The sequence below is a fragment of the Glycine soja genome, chromosome 4, assembly GCF_004193775.1.
Source record: "Glycine soja cultivar W05 chromosome 4, ASM419377v2, whole genome shotgun sequence".
Lineage (NCBI taxonomy): Eukaryota > Viridiplantae > Streptophyta > Magnoliopsida > Fabales > Fabaceae > Glycine > Glycine soja.
This window is the reverse complement of record NC_041005.1, coordinates 32,406,106-32,419,250: the sequence shown is the minus strand read 5'-3', so window position 1 is coordinate 32,419,250 and position 13,145 is coordinate 32,406,106. Positions and strand designations below refer to the sequence as shown.

General features: G+C 35.5%; 2 pseudogenes; both read left to right on the top strand.

Annotated features, from left to right (window-relative positions):
* Positions 1–8,001: 8,001 nt before the first annotated feature.
* Positions 8,002–8,802, top strand: LOC114410740 (annotated as a pseudogene).
* Positions 8,803–10,917: 2,115 nt separating this feature from the next.
* On the top strand, positions 10,918–12,715 carry LOC114410738 (annotated as a pseudogene).
* Positions 12,716–13,145: the final 430 nt, after the last annotated feature.

The window sequence follows — 13,145 nt, the reverse complement described above, 5'->3', positions numbered from 1 at the left end:
TTGATTGATCTTTGATTCACTTGAGTTGTTATTTGATTGATCTTTGAGCTTTTTGTCATCACCTTTGTCATCATCTTTTGTTATCATCATTGTTATCATCAAAACACCTTTGAATCACCTTTGATTCACCATGAAGCTTTGCTTCTACAAAAAGATTTATAAGCTGCCTCGGGTGATCTACTACGCTTCCAGAACTTTGGATGCTACTCAAGCAAATTACACTACCACAGAGAAGGAGCTATTAGCGATAGTTTTTGCTCTTGAAAAATTTTGTTCATATTTGCTTGGTACTCGCGTTATTGTTTATACTGACCATGCAGCTCTGAAGTACCTGTTGAAGAAGGCTGAATCAAAGCCTAGATTGATCAGGTGGATGCTTTGGCTCCAAGAGTTTGATTTGGAGATCTGTGATCGGAGTGGTGCGCAAAACCTCGTGGCTGACCATCTAAGTAGGATTGAGCGTGTGTCTGAGGAATCACCCATTCGGGATGATTTTCCATATGACCATTTGTACATTCTGTATAGTATTTCTGATTCCTTCCCCACTCCCTGGTTTGCTAATATTGTGAATTATTTGGTTGCTTCTGTTTTTCCTCCTTTAGCATCTAAAGCTCAAAATGATAAAATTAAGAGTGATGCTAAGCATTATATTTGGGATGACCCCTATTTGTGGAAGTTGTGCAGTGACTAGGTTATTAGGAGATGCATTCCAGACCATGAGATTGACTCGGTCCTGCAATTTTGTCATTCTTTCGCACCAGGTGGCCATCTTGGCATACAGAGGACAGCTCGCAAGGTGCTTGACTACGGTTTCTATTGGCTCACCATCTTCAAGGATGCGTGGAGAATCTGTAGCACTTGTGAGCCTTGTCAAAGAGCAAACGACTCACTTTCATGGAAACAACAAATGCCTCAACAACCCATGTTATTCTGTGAGGTGTTTGATGTCTGGGGTATAGATTTTATGGGGCCTTTCCCTATCTCTTTTGGTTTTGCTTATATTCTCCTTGTTGTTGATTATGTTTCAAAATGGGTGGAAGCCAAACCCACCAGAACTAACGATGCTAAGGTCATTGTGGATTTTGTTAGATCTAATATGTTTTGCAGGTTTGGATTCCCTAGAGCCATCGTTAGTGATCAAGGCACCCATTTTTGTAACAGATCCATGTATGCCTTGCTCAAAAAGTATGGGGTCCTGCACAAAATTTCCACACCATACGACCCTCAAACTAATGGGCAGGCTGAGATTTCAAACAGGGAGATAAAAAGGATCTTAGAGAAGATTGTGCAGCCGAACAGAAAGGATTGGAGCACCAGGCTAGATGATGCTCTTTGGGCGCATAGGACTGCCTACAAAGCACACATAGGAATGTCTCCTTATCGGGTTGTCTTTGGCAAGACATGTCATCTTCCTGTAGAGATAGAGCACCAAGCCTACTGGGTTGTAAAGACCTGCAACTTCTCTATTGATCAGGCTGGAGAGGAAAGGAAGTTGCAACTAAGTGAGCTAGACGAGATCCGGTTAGAAGCCTATGAGAATTCCAAATTCTACAAGGAGAAGACCAAGAAGTTCTATGACAGCTTGATAGCTAGGAAGGACTTCGTGGTTGGACAGAAAGTTTTATTGTATAACTCTAGGCTCGAACTCATGAGTGGTAAGTTGAGGCCAAAGTGGATTGGTCCTTTTGTGTTGACTAATGTTTTTCCTTATGGTACAGTTGAGATCAAAAGTGAATCCACAGATAAGAGCTTCAAGGTCAATGGACACCGACTAAAACCATTCCTCACAAATCCCTTCTTAGTGGATGTAGTGGTGGAGGAGACCTCCTTACTTCACCCTACTTCTCTTTCGCCATGACTTAGGGAGTTTTCTTTTTCTGTCTCCTTCTTTACTTCTATTGCACTTGTCCAAATTTATTGATTGTTTTGATTGTTCTTGATCTTATGATTGTGCTACATTGAGGACAATGTGTTGTTTAAGTGTGAGGGGGGGGATTGTTCTTTAATTTTGTTGGGTATTCTAGTTTAATTTTATTAGGTTTTTCTAGGTTAATTTTGTTATTTTGGTTTTATGTTTTGTGTACAACATTGCATGTTTCTCTTTGAATTTTGGGTTATGTACAGGTAATGGGTAATTGTTTTTGAAATAGGATTTTCTTGGCATTTTGTGAATGGAAACCCTTGTTTTTCTCTACATGTCAAGTTAGTTTTGAAAGTTCGAATTGAAAGTGATATATTTACCCTTGGTGAGAATTTGAGCCATCATCATCTATTTTATTCGGTGTGTTTTGCCCCATTGATTGCTTGCACAATAGCCTTGGCTTGACTCTTGTTGATACTTCTTGCTTCACATGTATGTTGGGAGATGATTTAGGCATTTTGCCTCTAGCCAAATGAGCCTACCTTGAATTAATTCCTTTGATAGCCCCTTTGAGCCTATGTTCCCCTTTCTTTGTTTTGAAGCTCATTACAAGCCTTAAGTGAAAAACCATCATTTCACCCTACCCTTAAGGAATTTTGGAGCTTTGGAATTGTTTTGGGAATAAGTGTGAGGGGGGGTATGTTTCATTGGATGATATGTTTTTATTGGCCATGCTTGATGATGTATACATATATTGCCTAATTGTTGCTTTATTTTTCAAATGCTTTTAATTGCTACTGTTCACGTTCAAAAAAATACAAAAATAAAAATAAAAAAAAAATACAAAAAAAAGAAGAAAAAGAATGAAGTTGAATAAATGAGGTCTTGGCTTGAAGACTTGGATTGGTTGAGGACTTGGTTGATTTTGTTTTGGGTTACTTTTTAAAGCTTAATTTGTAATTTTGGTTTTGGGGTTTACTACTTTTTCTTACTTCCCACTTATTCCCCATTGCTCCTCTATTCCTTTGGATTTTAGCTACTATCCCATACTTTCATCTACCTTGTCCTTGGCCCCATTACAACCTTAAAAGACCTTTTGATCCTCATGTGCATGTGTTTGTGATGTAGTTGTTAATTTTAGAGTCTTGCCAAGTCTATGTGGTGTTTGTTTTCATGGGTGCTCTGAGAGTAAACAGTAGCCTAGACACTTGAGAGATAGAGAGCATATCTTGTGAGGCTTTATCACTTTTCATTCTTGAGCTGATTGACTATCTTGCCATGTTTGAGATGCTTGGATATTTTCATGACGGCCTTGATTCTTTAACTCTTTACGTGTTGGATGTTACCCATTCTTTTCATTCCTTGAGATTCATTGAGAAATATGTAATTGTTTTTGTGTCTGTTTGTTTCTCTTTAATGTCTCTGGATTTGTTCCTTGCTTTGCTTTTTTTTTTTTATTTTGCCCAGGAGTGCAAAAGGTAAGTGTGGGGGGATTTGATGTATCATCATTTTCTCCTATTTCTTAACCCTTTTTGTCACCATTTTAATTACTGATTAGCCTTAATTGTCAAATTAATTATGCAGTTTTATCATTTGGGCCTACTGGACTAATTTTGTATTTTTAATTTAATTTTAGGAAAATTATAAGCAATTGGGCTTGAATCCGGAATTGGGCTTGGACTTGAAGAGAGCAGACAATTTTATTTTATCAAATCTTATCTTATCCAGATTTTATCTCATCTAGATATTATTTCATCAAGATTTTATCTTATCTTATCTTATCTTATCTAGATTTTATTTCATCTAGATTTTATTTTATCAAATCTTATCTTATCTTGTCCAGATTTTATTTTATTTATGGGCTTGGACTTAAAACATATTTGTAAGCTTTGGGGCTGAGAGCCTATATAACAACACCAATGTTTTAGTTTATGAGTTCCTTTTCGTTTTGGGGAGAAAGAATAATTTTAGGTTTTGCAATTCCGGTTTTAACTATTCACGTAGCAATAAAATTTCGTTTTCTGCTTCAATCTGCAATTTCGTTTTCTACTGATTAATGGAAGGCTAAGTCTCCAGCGTTATTTTCTCTTGAAGATCAAGCACAACTCTCTTTGAGGTTTTATTATTTCTATTGAATTCTGATCAGTTTTTCCTCTTCACCAATTACTCTATATTTGTTGCTATTAATCCATGCATGCTTAGTGCTTGATTAATTGTCTCTGCGCTTAATTTACGTTCATGCTTAATTATCAGTTTCATTCATGATTAATTGGTGTATGTGTTGCTTAATCACATAATGAATGTCTTATGTTAAATTTCGCTTGGTAATTTAATTTAGGTTTGGATTAAGTGGTTGAACTGATAAAGGATAAATCCTCGTAACCTAGGATAAGAGACTTGCTTGTGAATCAAGGGGAAACGTGTTTTAATTTTGATATTTTCTAATTCAAATTTACTTGTTGTTTAATTTATAAAAACAAACAACCCCCCCCCCCAATTCGTTACTATTTTATTACTATCTATTATGAACGTTTGGTTGACCATTGCTCGTTGGGAGACGACCTAGGATCACTTCCTAGATACTGCATTTTTAATGTTTATTTGATTCGGGTACGGCCTCGATCAGGATTCAATGGGTAATATTGAGATATATAAAGTTTGTTTTGTCACCAAAAGTTTTATAAGAAGGACATTAATCACAAAGAGACTTTCTCTCTGATTTCCTAGAAAGACTTTCTTACGACTATAATGACACTGTAGATCATTTTGATAATTTTTTTGCATAGATGGATTTAAAGATTATGTTTCTAAATAGAAACATTGATGAAACATTATACGATGCTACAAGAAAAATTTGTTTAAGATGATCTAAAGTTTATGGTATGCAAATTAAAGAAATCCATTTATGCTTTTAAACAAGTCTCTTGTCTATGGTATTACAAAATTCATCAAGATTATCTCTTATGACGTTGAGGTAAATTTGGTTGATGATTGTGTGTGTTAAAAGTTTAGTGAGAGTAAATTTATTATTTTGGTATTATATGTTGATGACATCCTATTATCATCATACGGTTTATTGTTGCAAAACAATTATATTGTAATTTATCATGTATTCTTAAGTTTATTTTTATTGTCCTAAAATAATTTTTTGTGGGAGTCCTAAGGTGATATATGAGTAATCTGGGTATGCAACACTAGAAAGTAGTAAAGTGCATTATGCGCTAATTCAAGAGAACAAGAAAGTACATGTTTTCATATCCAAAGTCTAAAAGTTTAGAGATCATTGGGTATTCTGACTTCAATTTTTTTAGAATGTCTTAATAGTAATCACTCCACATAAGGCTCCACATTTAACCATGTTGGTGGAGTTAATATTTTGCTATGAGACATCGTACTAGAATTTATGATTGCTAAATTATTGTAATTGGCTTGCTTGTTGTTGCCAACATTAAATGGCCATCGGGTGTTTATTGGGACAATATCTTAATGGTCTTATTAAGGATTCAACCAAGTAAAAGTTTATTGACATAAAGTATTTGGTTGTTAAATAAAGAATTCAGAAAATACAGATTTGTATAAAATATATAGGGACTCATTCCATACTAGTTGATCCACTTACTAAAGGTATGACACTTAAGTTTTTCATGAGCACATTGCTCATATGAGTGTAATTCATGATAGTATCTTAGTTTAGTGGGAGTCTTACTTATGTTTTATATCTTATGGTTTAGAAACATTTTGTTGTTTGAATTTTTTGTAGAAATAAAGTTGAAGTTTATTCTTTCATTATCAGCTTGTTTTGTTTGCAATATTTATGTTGTATTTGGATAGATCTCTATAAAGAATAAAGTTTGGACCAGTTGGAATATGTAACCCAAGTGGGAAATTGTTGAAATTTTCTATTCCAATAATTAATGTGGACTAATATTATAAGATAATTATATTAATTATTTATCATTAGTGGATTTTATTTTATGTGATCAAATTAAGTGAGTCCGTTAGACAACTAAATCAGATTATATGGATTTAAATGAACAAATGTTAGTGTTGGCTCACTAAGGGATAATGAGAACTCTATTAAGTTAACACACTATAAGAAGACTATGGTCCTCAATATACCGAGCCGACACATATAGTTTCTCTTATTCCCATCTGAAGTGTTACAAATGTCCTATTAAGGAAAAATAGATTCCGGTTGAGGAAGAACCATGGAATCACTGGTTACCTACAGATTCAGATTCTGCTGCATTTGTTTGATCAATCATTATGGATCGGTATTCCTAAAACTCTTCTTGATAATCTAATGTAATATATTCCTAGTGATTATTGATATTTTATAAGGATTTCATTAAAATTCCAACATATGTTAATGCAACATGTCTTTGTCTTTTTTGGCTGTTATTACCTAGTCTAACTATTCAATTAAATTGGGTTGTTATAGGCCTTGTGGAAGTATTTTTTCCTGTAACAAATGGGCATGGCTGATGGTTTTAGAATAACTCCTAAAATATTATTTCTCTTGGGATTTAACTACCCACGGTTGCATGTTAATGAGAATACAATTTTACCTATTATGTCTACATACGACCTGTATCTTAGTACGGAATATCTGATGAACCATTATACCAGTGTGATTGAGATGTTTTCTCTTTCCCACTGGTTATCTCATAGTAAGCACCAAGCGTTGCTCCAAAAAAATGAAAAGATACAAAATCATCTTGATGATGGAGACAGGCACGTTATAGAGGAAGTGGGATCACAGAGTTTCATATTCTAGAACTATATACATATAATCTTAGTGATTTTATATTATATATACTTAATTGTTTCAATATATTAGTTTTGTTATATAATAGTAGGAGAATATTAATGTTTTCTTAATTAATTTGCTTTTCAGTTTCTAAACTAATTCTCTGTTTTCTTTTCCTGCATATAATACCTATAATCCACCTCATGTTATATTTCCTTGAGTGTCAGACACTCTTACCACCTCTAAAATACGTACTAGCTAGCTAGCAACTTGTCCTAGTTTTGTTGTTTTATGTAGAGAGTGGTTTTGTCCAAATGAGGAATTTGTCACTTGTTTGTTGATATTAAATGACAGTGTTTAAGGATAATTCTTAAAATATTATTTTAAAATAAGGATAATCGTGGAATAATATATAAAATTAACTTAAATACATTCTAATTATATTTAATAGTTTGAAATTAATATTACTGTATCTAACTTTAAAACAAATCCACTTAAACTTGTGGGTATAGTATTAATTAAAGTGACATATATATCATTTATTTAGAATGAAAGCAATAAAATTTTAACCTATAACTATAATCTCGTGTATACATGTTGCTTAGGGTAATTCTATTATAGAAATAGTATCTATGAGATAAATTTTCTTGCATGGGTGACGTAATTATAAGGTGGGACATGTATAGAGGAATTGATTTTCAAGTAGAGTTAATATGGTGACAATATGACTCTATAATTAATGGTGACAATATGATTAATTTTCAAATGTTTTATTGATTCTCAATCATTAGTCTTTATTTTTCCCTCATTGTATCATACTTAATAAATACTTGTTAACATTTGACTTAAGAATTCTAGTTTAACATATTTTATTTTCTTGGTCGAAGATCTTTTCATTACTAAAATAATTATTTATTACGACGCACTAATAATTATGGTCGGCCATAGATCGTCTTTGAAAATAATATAGTATTGCAATTAAGCGCATTACTAATAAAGGCAATTTTTAAATAACCGTCTTAAAATTCTGAGTTTAAGTATGGTTATTCAAAAACAGTAGTAATTGAGTTTTGTACAAAGGCGGTTTTCTAAAAAGAGTCTTTGAACGTTTACACTTTTTCTTGTTTTCTCATTCTTCCGTATTGGGCCGCACAGACCTTTTCGCTTTCTCTCTCTTATTGGACAGTGCACTCGCTTCGTCACCTCGACTTCTTTGAATGGTCTCTCTCTCTCTCTCTCTTTCTTCTCACACTCACGCTCCTTCACTCCTCACACAATTTCAAAATCCCTATCCATCCTTTATGCTACATTCTTCTCAGATGTGTGTGTGTTTGGCGTTCTGCATTTGGCTGTGTTGAGGCGTTTGGTTTCCTCAGATGCCTCATGTGAGATGAGGAAGAAAATCATAGATCCCTCCTCCGGGAAGAAGTTCTGCGGCATCCGGCAGCGACCGTGGGGGAAATGGGCGACGGAGATTTGGGATCTGGCGAGAAGAATGTGTCTCTGGTTGGGAACCTATGAAACTGCTGAAGAAGCTATTATGGTTTATGACGATACCATTATTCGTCTTCGTGGCTCTGATGCATTAACAAACTTCATGTTGCCGCAAAGAGATTCTCCGTCTCCACTGTCGGTGGTGGCAGAGACTCCAACGGAGGTTTGTGAAATGAAGGTTGTGGTCACCGAAGAAGCCTTCAACTCCAGCTATGACTCCAGCGAGGATCATTGCCACCACAAACTCTCCTCTCCCACTTTGGTTCTTTAGTTCCGAAGCAACTCGAGCAAAGAAAAATTCGAGTCTCAACAGAAAGTAGAAGAAGTGTTGAGAGAATGTGAGGGTGAAACTGAAACGAGTTTGTTCGAGGAAACAAGTGAGTTTTTGGCACTGGATAACATGCCTTTACCTGCCTGGGATGACGTGTTCAATTTCGAAACGCCAGAGTACCCTCCTATTTTGTTTTAAGAGGAGGAGAATCTGAATCTACTTCATCAGTCCCAGATGTTGGGTGAAACGGTGTTGTTTTCCTCGGAGGAAGGGTTCAGTGATGAAAGTAGTATCACGTTGGCAAACTGGCTCATAGATTTCGACAGAGCGTGCCCATCACCATCCTCCTTGTGCCAAGTGGACGATTTCTTCCAAGACATTTTGTTAGCTTCTGATCCTGTCACTACTACAAATATGTTATTCTAGGACGCACCTTCAAGGACGGTGCTTTCAAAAATGACATTGTTTTAGACGCGGTGGCATTTTAGAAAATAGGAGATTTATGTCAACGACGTTTTTGTTAAAAACGATGTCGTCTGCGCATTACAACGACAGGTTTAGTGCACACCGACGTTGAACTGCACTACCCTATCCCGCACTCGCACTCTACCCTACCCCGCACTACCTAACTCATTTGCTAAAGGGATTGTGCGCATCGATGGAGAATAGAAGAATTAGGGTTTAGATTTGTTGCATAGGGGAGACGCTGAGCATGGGACCGCCACCGTGGCGTTTACAGCGACGCCGACAGGGACTCACTCCATGTGGCGTCTGCTAACGAGGCCATCCGAAGCGGACCGCCACCAGCGCAGCTCAGTTACCTAAGCATGCTCATGTCTTTTCTCTTTCTGTCTCGCACGCGCAAACACTTGTTCCGGTGGCCCCTTTCTCTTTCGCTTCATCTTCAACATTAGGTCTTCTTTGACTCTGCGGTCGTCACTGCTTCTCAACTCTCTTCCCCTTTCCTTCACTTGCTTACTCCCATTCGCAAACTGTAACAACCAACGTAGCAAGTTGAATTTTTAGAATCGATTCATCCAAGTTTGATTCGAAGCAAAAAGAAGCGAAATTGGAGTTTTAGGGAAAGAAGAAGAAAAAAAAACATGGCGTACAATGGTGCAAGTCCCATAGGTGGTTCGGGTTTGGCATTGACAATAAAGCAAGTCAAATTGGAGAGAGAAAGCAAACTAAGAATAGAAGTTGGTAACGACGCACCTCTTCACCTTCGACTCCTTAACGGCACTGCCGAGAATTTTGGCACCGAGCTTCCACCTGAAATCTGGCTCAATTTTCCTCCCAGGCTCAAGTTTGTTGTAATTTCTTTTTATATCTGCATTTTTGTTACATTTACATGCCTATTTTCTTCTTTTTATAAGAAAAATGTTCTTTTTATCTTTCAGGTGTTTACTTTGTATGGTGCAACCATTGAAATGGATGGTGCTACTGAAACTGATTATACTGCTGATGAGGTAAGCCAATGTAACTGTCATATTGCGTGCATTCTTTCTGTCAAACATATTGGTAAGACAAAAAAAAATAGAGGATATCACTGATGAGGAGATTGCAACTTTTTGAGTGCAGACTCCAATGGTTAGTTATCTAAATGTAGATTTTTTTTTGCAGTAACAATGTAGAATTGTATAAAGTGCTTCTTAAGGAGCTTGCAGGGATGATTGACAGGCAATTTACTGGGAATGCTGAATCTAGAGCTTCAGGCATGGTGATAAATACCACGGGATGGATAGAGGGTATAGGCTATGATGTATTTGGCCTTTGTATATAACAATGTTGTCTTGGTTTTGGGTGAGGTATATGCGTTGTATATATACTATATACTATATTTAACATTTGCATCATTGCATCTTCCACATTAGTTATGCATTGAAAGCCAGTTCCAATGATCCCCACTATCATATATTTTTGAATATCATACTTTCCTTATGCATAGTTGTTAATTCATGCCTTCTGTAGAAGCTCAGTGTCACAGGCTTTGCTTTGAATTCCTTGTAGGAAAAACTGTGCAGCATGCTCAAACATGTGCTCAAGAGTGAGCCCAAAGTAGACGTAGTTAAACATCAGATATTTTCCTTCTACACGTGTCCATATTTGAATATCTTCTACACGTGTTTACCATATCTTGATATTTTCCTTCTGTTTTTTCATTTTAAAGGATTTCAATTTAAACTATGAGAATCTGTTGTCTGTTGGCACTTGTTCTGCTCAATTTAAACCTACTTGTCCATATTTGTTAAATAATTCTCATTTCTCTGGTAGTATGACTATGAGGTGAATAGTTTTTTTTTTCTGATATATAATCTATACATCAGGGGATGTTAAGTTTAAATGTGATTTTAAACATATGTTTGATGTTAAGATTTTACATGGAAAGAAAAGAGAGTATAAAAAAAATAAGTTATATAATGTTTATAAAATGGACAACAAATTAGCATATTAAATATATATTAATATATTGATTTTAAGAGCTTTTCCTAATGGCATCCGCTACAGGAAATTTACTTGCTGTCAAATCCAAATGGAACTATGAAGCTTTATGAGTTTGTAGTGATATTTGGATACTTCATGCTGATTTTGGCTCAAATGCCACATATTAATCTAATGTCTTTGGTCATGCGCTTATCCTACAGTGCCTATGCTACTGCAGCTTCCATATATATTGGTATTTTTTTTTCCCTCATTAATAATCCAATTACCTAATTAGCACCTATGCTTGCAATTGAGTGCATTTTTTTTTCTGAATTTTTTTCAAAATGTCTACTGAATCAGGATAATCATCAAATGGGCCAGAAAACTATTACTCTTTAATAGATTCCAAATCGCTTATTTGGAATCTTTAATGCCATTCCCATCGTTGCCAACACTTATGGTTGCGGAATAGTTCCAGAAATTGAGGTTAGAAACAATCAAATGTGTTCACTCTAACATATAGAACTTGTTAATGCTACCCACGCCATCAAAGTATTTTAACTTCTAATTAGAAAAATACACATTTTTTTATAGGCAACTTTAGCACCCCCGGTAGAAGGGAAAATGCTCAAAGGACTATGTGTTTGTTATGTTGTAGTTGCATTGAGTTTCTTTAGCGTAGCTATCTCTGGCTATTGGGCATTTGGATATCAAGCTGCAGGCCTCATTTTTAGCAACTTTGTAGATGATTACAGCAAGCCTTTGGCTCCCAAGTGGCTTATTTATTTGCCCAACATTTGCACAATAGCTCAATTATTAGCTAATGGTGTGGTAAGTAACACCCTGATTCCCACTATAGTCTATAACATTAATTGCATGTTTAGATCACGGTATAGTTTGTGCACACCATACATTAGTTTAGAGAATGTACACTAAATTTAATACTCAATAATGTGTTTTTTTTTATTATCTAAGTGCTGATAAATAGATAGGATAAAAAATGAGTGGACTTAATTGCGGGTTAAAAGCATAAAACAGTTGGCACATCTTTTCTTTTTATCTTGAAATTTGTGGGCTTAATATTTAATTATGTGCCCTTAATTGCTGTTTAAAAGCATATTTTTGTGCAATCTAAAAACTACATTGACAGTAGATCACTTTTACAGGTTTTGATCTTTTTTCGGTTCATGGGTCTTGGTACGATCCTTCCATGCTTTTTTCTCATGGAAAAATTTTAAATTTGTTTCAAAGCTTTTTACTCGTAAAAGGACTGTTGTAGAACACGTGGCAAACTACATCGATCGTAAAACGACCGTCGTAGAATACGTGACAAACGAAGTCGTTCCTACAACAACACCGATGTAGAAAGTAGTGCTTTCTACATCAGTGTTGTCTTAGACACGACTTTGTTTATCTTGTGTTTCTAAGACGGTCCTTTTATGACCGTCGTAGAAATATTCACCTCTACAACGTCGTTACTTTCAAAGACGTGTGTCCCCCGTCTTTGAAAAGTGTTTTTCACCGTCTTTGAATTCTATTTTTCTAGTTGTGTGTCGTTCTGCTCTAAAAACTCAAAAAAGTTAGTGAGTGACTCAAGTTAGTAAACTGTCATTTGTGAACTTGTGCTTAACTCTTGAGATACGCTTTATTGAGGATGATTCCTTTGAGAGAGGAAGTAGGGTCTGTACTAACATAACATTTCGCTATGCTTGCTTACTTATTACTTCTCTCTCTATAAATGATAGTGCTTTCCTAGCTCCACCTCACCGCTTCATATTTTCAGGTTATTGCTATATTAGATAAAATAAAGAATGACAAGAGCCAAAACAAGGAGCTGTTGGGTTCATCACCAAATGAGGATGACGATGATTGGGATGGTGAAGATCCTGAAGAAGGCATCATTTATGTGGAATAGATGCCTCCCACTATATCAGTATCACTATTGTGCCTATTTCATATTGACAAACCTTTCAGTACATGTTGATAGGTATGTTTTAATGAACCTACATCAAGCATTACTTTTGATAATCTTACTTAGTGCTCAAGTATAGTTTTATTTTAAGATAAATAGTTAGTCTCAAGCTTTCAACAAGATTTGTCCCAAGTTTGGTTTGCTTCGTTCAGTTAACAAATCAATTATTTATGTGCAGTGATTGGAAACACTTCACTAAAATGCTTGCTGGAAAGATGCTGTTCTAGTCTTGTAGTTGTGACAACATTATCTGAACACAAAAGTCTTGCGTTGTCTACCCCCAAGTGATGTAGACCAATTTTTGGGTTTTCTCTCCTTAATCCTTATATGGCTTAACCGCAGGATGTTACTATACAAGAGGACTTGCTGTATA